This window comes from Berghia stephanieae, chromosome 7 (genome assembly GCF_034508935.2).
Source record: "Berghia stephanieae isolate SIO BIC M18660-M18661 chromosome 7, UCSD_Bste_1.3, whole genome shotgun sequence".
NCBI lineage: Eukaryota > Metazoa > Mollusca > Gastropoda > Nudibranchia > Aeolidiidae > Berghia > Berghia stephanieae.
The window spans coordinates 29,067,547-29,073,546 of NC_088366.1; the positions used below are offsets into that span (position 1 = coordinate 29,067,547).

The following is a 6,000-nucleotide window of genomic DNA, read 5'->3' on the forward strand; positions in this document are numbered from 1 at the left end:
GCTCATCCTTCGTCGGCTTCATTGTCAATGATGACTCCTTACCCGTCCTAGGCATGGTCGAGTGAGGCCTAGAATAGGCGTTCATCGCCCCGTGCGCCTCCACATAATTTTCAACCAACTTGACAACTTCTTCCGTGTTCCCAGGTTTCCTTTCCTTGAGAAACACCTGTAAATCCCGGCCACATGAATTGATTAGCTGCTCCTTCAGTATCAGATCTATAATCTCTTCAGCGTCGGATTTGTTTTTTCCCCGCCAAAGAAATCCACCTGTCCAGGTACCCAGCAATTCTAATCTTAAATTGGCCCATACGCTCTCCATGTTCTGGCCTACTTGTACGGAAGCGTGCGGCAAACCCATCCTCCGTCAAATTGTAATGCGCGAGCAGAGCGTCCCTGACCTTCCCGAAGTCTTTGGCATCGGCCTCGTCCATACAGGTATAAACTTCCAGGGCCTTTCCGGACAGTAGGGCACCCAGGTGGGTTGCCCAGTCAGATCTGTGCCAGTTATTGGCAGAAGCATGCCTCTCAAATCGCGAGATGTAACTCGAGACATCATCTCTCCTATCATCAAGCGGCGGTAGTCGTGGACTCTTCCCGACCGACGACGACGGCACATGAGTCCCGGAGGAGGCATGAGTTGGATGCTGTACTTCAGTCTTTCCAACTCCAACTCTCTTTCCAAAAGAGCGGCTTTCAGCTCCAGTTTCTTCTCTTCGCGGGCGCTCTCCTCCTTTGCCGATTCTCGATCGTGCTCTCTTTGCTCTCTTTCGTGCTCCCTTTGTTCTCGCTCGTGCTCCCTTCGCGCCTTGGCCTCATTCAGAGCATCCGTCTTGCGAGCCTCTTCCTGCTTTATTTGTTCATCTACCCATTTCCTTAAAGCCTCACCTTCCAATGCCAGTTGAGCACCGAGTTTGATTAATTTCTCAACATCCATGATGGTTCAAGAAGGGAAAAGACAATGTAGTTCAATAAAATGAAGCAAAGAAGTTAAAACACTTGAGCAAGCAAGAGATACTTAAAAACAAAGTCTTTGTAATTATACAAATAGAAAATCAGTCAACGATATCAACTAGTGGAAATGTATATACCTTCGGGTATAACTAACGAATGAATTTAAATATTGCAATAATTACTTACTTCAAACAATTATTATTTCTTATCGCCTTTAATGACAAATAAAATAATCAGCGATGATGTGTAACAACACTTCTCATAACAACCACGGGGATACAGTAGGTATCGACGCTCACTGTTCCCAACTCAGTTTAAAATAACAAGTCAATCTGACCCAATTCACGTAAATCTCAGGGACAGACAACTGGTTTAAGATAACCAGCAAGTGACAACAATAACAGAAGGTTTCAACTTAGCCGATGTCTTTTAACAAAAGGCAATAAATCAATGACAGTGCAAGTTCCTATTCAATGTCATGGGATACGACTTTACAGTTTTACGTCAGTCAACAAAATATAAACTGTCTTTATTAGTGAGTAACAGATGAGGTGAGAGTCAATTACAAATCACCCCCGACCATCAGTATTAGACAAAAATCAACCTTTTAAACGTCAGCAAAAGTACCCGGCAGCTCCACCAAAAATGTCACAAAGTGACAATGCCAAAGAGTGAGTCGGTGGTCTGCAGAACCTCCGTCCCAGTCAATGGCCTTAAAGGGTTGCTAACGTCCAACAAATTGACCAGCCCAACAAACTAACAATCAGAGAATGATAAGTAAATTTTCATATTTCATATAATTTATTCATGCAAATTACTCTCTCACACTCTCTCTCATTCGCACATGTAATGACGAACACTCAATTCACTAGACAGTAACGATGACGTGGAACAATGAATAAGTCACATAAGTCACAAACAGATTTCACAAGAAGGTGGGGCCCCTTACCTTTACAGAACACATAGAACACAATATGAACTGTCCGTCACAGGTCCGTCAGGGCTTCTTCCTCTTGTCGAGATGATGCAGTCTGTCGTCCTTTCTTTCTACTGTCACAATTTGTACTGTCCAACCTCTCTTTGAATCTAAGGCGTCGGCCTTATAACAATACAACTAAAATGTCCACGGCTTTGGCCGGATATGAACAATATTCATATGGTATTATATCGATGGCATCGGCCAAGGATAAGGCTATTAAAATGTTCTGGCTTTGGCCACAAATCAAAAGAAGAAAAGTCTTACATCCAAAATTCAAAAGGGTTAATGTTAATTCATATAATAGTTTCTTTGGCTTTGGCCCCAAATCAACAGGCCCACTAGAATGGGAAAGAAAACAATATTTAATTAACCATAGAAAAACAAAAGCAATAATACTTAAACTAGATCACCTTTACACATATCACAACACTATAAACTTCTCAACACACGTGGTCACTGCCCTACGTGCTTGGCACAAACTATCAAATTAGAAAATCACTTGTATTAATACACTCATAATATAAGCAGAAAGATAGAATCAAATGAATAATTCCACCAACCGCAAGGCCTGTAACAATTAAAATCACAATTAATTGATTTTAATAAACTGAAGTAAAAACTTCTTGCAAAACAGCATCGGCTGAACTTTGCATAGAAAATAAAATACGTCCGAATCGTCGGACGGCCAACTGGTGACTGGGAGGATGAAAGTTTTACAAAAACCAAGAAACAGAATTTTAAAAGAAAAGAAATACTTTTTTAAAAAAATGGTCTCTCTTTGTGTGCCCGGAAATGACTCGCGGGAAAATCCACGAACTGTGAAATAGAATTTCCGACCTCAAACTAAAGCCATTAAAACGGTTCTACTCAACACCAGGTCCCTATGTCCCTTTATCTATTCCAGAGAAGTCAACTACAAAAGGACGAATGCGATATGATCATCACATCGGGACATCACGAACTAAGGATAACATTGGGATTAGCGTACACAATAAACTTAATAAAACATTAATAATAACATTTCGTGACAGTCTATATATATATAATTTCTTGTGGGTTTGTCTTTACTATTGTTATAATGATCATCATCTTTTAATTTTGCTCAAAGTCAGAATGATTGATCCTTTGTGCTGGATGAAATAGTCCCATGACTATCTAGTCAGCTTTTCCTGATTCATGGTTTACATTTATGCATTTTCTGTAAGAGACGGTTGATGAAAGTGGAGTTGTTTAATCTTAGTCACTGACAGCTATGAACTCTATGATTCTTCTGATCAACCAGTTCTACTGTATAGCTGCATTGCTGTTCTGAACTATGTGCTGTCCTATGTGTATTTATCCAGATTCTATTGAGGGGGCCGACTGTTTAGCCCATTCCTCTCTGACATCTCCTAATAATGTAGTCACCTTAGCGGCAATGTTTTAGTATTAAACCATGACTACCGTCTACCATAAAGCTATATTTTTCTATAGACTGCTTTACCAAGCTTTTGGATAGTAGAGTGAATAGCAATAAATGTTGTGCAACTTTTTTTTTTAATGCAGACATATTGAATTAATTAGTTTTGCATCATATAATTTTTAATATTGATTTTTCTTTTCAGCTTCATTCTAAAGGAATCTAGGCCGTAACAAAACGTAGGATTAAATTTATGTTAACATAGTGAGCTCTGTCTCAACTGAGGAGAGGTAAGACCCTTTTATTTTAAATACTGTATTATAATTCTTCAGCACAACTGCTCCCTACAAAATTGTTGATATTCAGAGTTGCATGTGATCTGTGGGATCCATCAATACAATGAAACATATATTGTGCACATCAACTAATGAAATGCCATTTGGCTCACAGGAGGGATGTGAGGTGTGACGTTTTCCCCCTACTATTTTTTGTTTCCTTTCTTTCAATACCACCTCTCATTGGTGTTGATAGGGTTGAGGTCCTAAGCTAGTTTCTGTAGATGATATATTCTCTAAGCATGCAGTAGGTACTTAATATGGATAATATGGCATCATATTTACAAATCAACGAAATTCAGTGAGGTCATTGGAGTGATTTAAAATCTTTATTTGACTGCATATGTGTTTTTTTACTTTTCTGTCAATTCAGTGGTGATTGCGTAGCTGGATCTCTCAAATCTGACAGGAAGTTCTTTGATCGGTATCCAGATTGATATCCAAATCAAAGGATAGTGAGCAATCATTATGTATGAATTTGATTATGTGAAGTCTGACCTTTTTGATTTACATGTCCAAACTTCCAACCACCACATGTTTTCTCATTATCAAACTTTCTAATTTCTAAATATAATATATGATCGGGTAGTTTGATATTGAAATCCAAGGAAAGATCTTTCGATTTTTCGGAATGTTTTGCATTATAGTATTATTGATTGTTTGTAAAATCTATTTACCAAAAGATCTACTGCTGCTGAATTCGAACAGTTAGATCACTTGTATTTGAAGTAGAATTCTTTCTAGACAATTAAATAATCACGCAGTTCAGCATTATTACCAACTATATAGAAAGAAATGAGTAGGAAACGAATTCATTTCATAAAATAGCTAGATTGGATTTTTATTTTTTATCTTCCACAAATCTATTTAGTTTGTTGGTAGTTATTGAAAGTTGTCAAAATTTTCACCACAAATCATCAGTCTATGATCAGTCGTATATAACTGATGCATATTTTGTTATTATGATTTATTTCATATGTTATATCACTTTAAAAGTAAGATGCATTTCACTTCTCAAAGGTTAGTTCAGATCAGAAAATATTTTTACTTTTGTCATGAAATTCAAATTCACACACAAAAAATGGATCTGACTTAAATGGCAATCTTTAGTGCATCTACCCTTTCAACTAATTAAAAAAAATAAAATTGAGCTTTTGTATAGCGCAATATCCACTAAACGTGCTCAAATCGCTTTACAGGGAGTCCCTGGCCAACAGCAACAATTAACATGTAGGACGGGACATGACGCCTGTTACTCGGTGATTATAATCTTCAGCGGAATTCCGGGATTTTGGGATTTTCTTTGAAATGTTCCGCTGTTTTTGCAGTGTTAAGCCTTTTTCTATGAAAAGCACTAAGGTAGACAGATGAAAAAATCACCATGTCTTGTGTCAAATTTTGACACCTGTGCTCAGTGGCATAAATTTTAAAAAAAAATATTTTCTGGAAAGGACAATCTATTCATTAGATATTTACAAAAGAAATGTATTATATAATGTTTTGTAACTATTGTAATGTATTTTTTGCAATTCGGCTTGAATTTGCCAGATGGACCGATACTTTTTCCTCCTTTTTGATTAATTGCCATTATCATCACTGGTTACTCGATATTACAATTTTTTCGGACAGAGACAACGCTGTGAACAGCCAGGTACTCATTTTACACCTAAGTACGATGATAGAATGTGAGTAAAGAATCCCTTCCAAGGACTCAACTATGCGCTGAGCGAGGCTTGAACCCAAGACCTTCCGATTCGAAAGCTATTGTCTTACCATAATACCACATAGGGAGTAATGTTAATGCAAACCAATCTACAAGTAGTAGATTTATATAGTACCTTTCGCCTAAGCTTCAATGAACTTTTACAATAGGTAATAAGACATTTAGAATCTACGATATCTACTCACATTAACCTAAATAATTTTTGAATAAGTGTCTCTTTCAAAACTCTGGAGAGTGGTAGTGAGCTTCAGGGATGGAGGTAAAGTGTTCCAGGTTTGTGTCCCAAATTTGCCACAAAATCTATTACCAAAACGTTTTATATGTGTTTTTTTGGATGGTTGGTGAGCTTCAATTTCTGGGTCCTGAGCATGTCGGACAGTTAATCTGGGACCGAAGAATCCTGGATTTAACCAGTTATCTGTCGTACTCGAGAAAACATGACTTTGAAGATTTTGCCAGAAAATTCGTCCTTCAAATATTGATTGATTTAAATGATCCTCATCAAGAAGAGGGTCATTTGAAATGGTCAATATTTGAAGGATGAGTTTTCTGGCCAAACAAGTTTTTCCAGAGTACAGCAGTTACCTGGTTAAAGGTCTAGGATTATTGTGGT

General features: G+C 37.5%; 1 protein-coding gene across 1 annotated transcript in view; it reads left to right on the plus strand.

Moving 5' to 3' along the window:
• Nucleotides 1-6,000, plus strand: part of LOC144977014 (uncharacterized) — a 105,052-nt gene that overhangs the window by 5,959 nt on the left and 93,093 nt on the right. Inside the window, exon 2 of the mRNA XM_078921705.1 lies at nt 3,535-3,619. The gene's annotated coding sequence lies outside the window, so the exon portion shown is untranslated. The remainder of the gene's footprint in view (nt 1-3,534; nt 3,620-6,000) is intronic.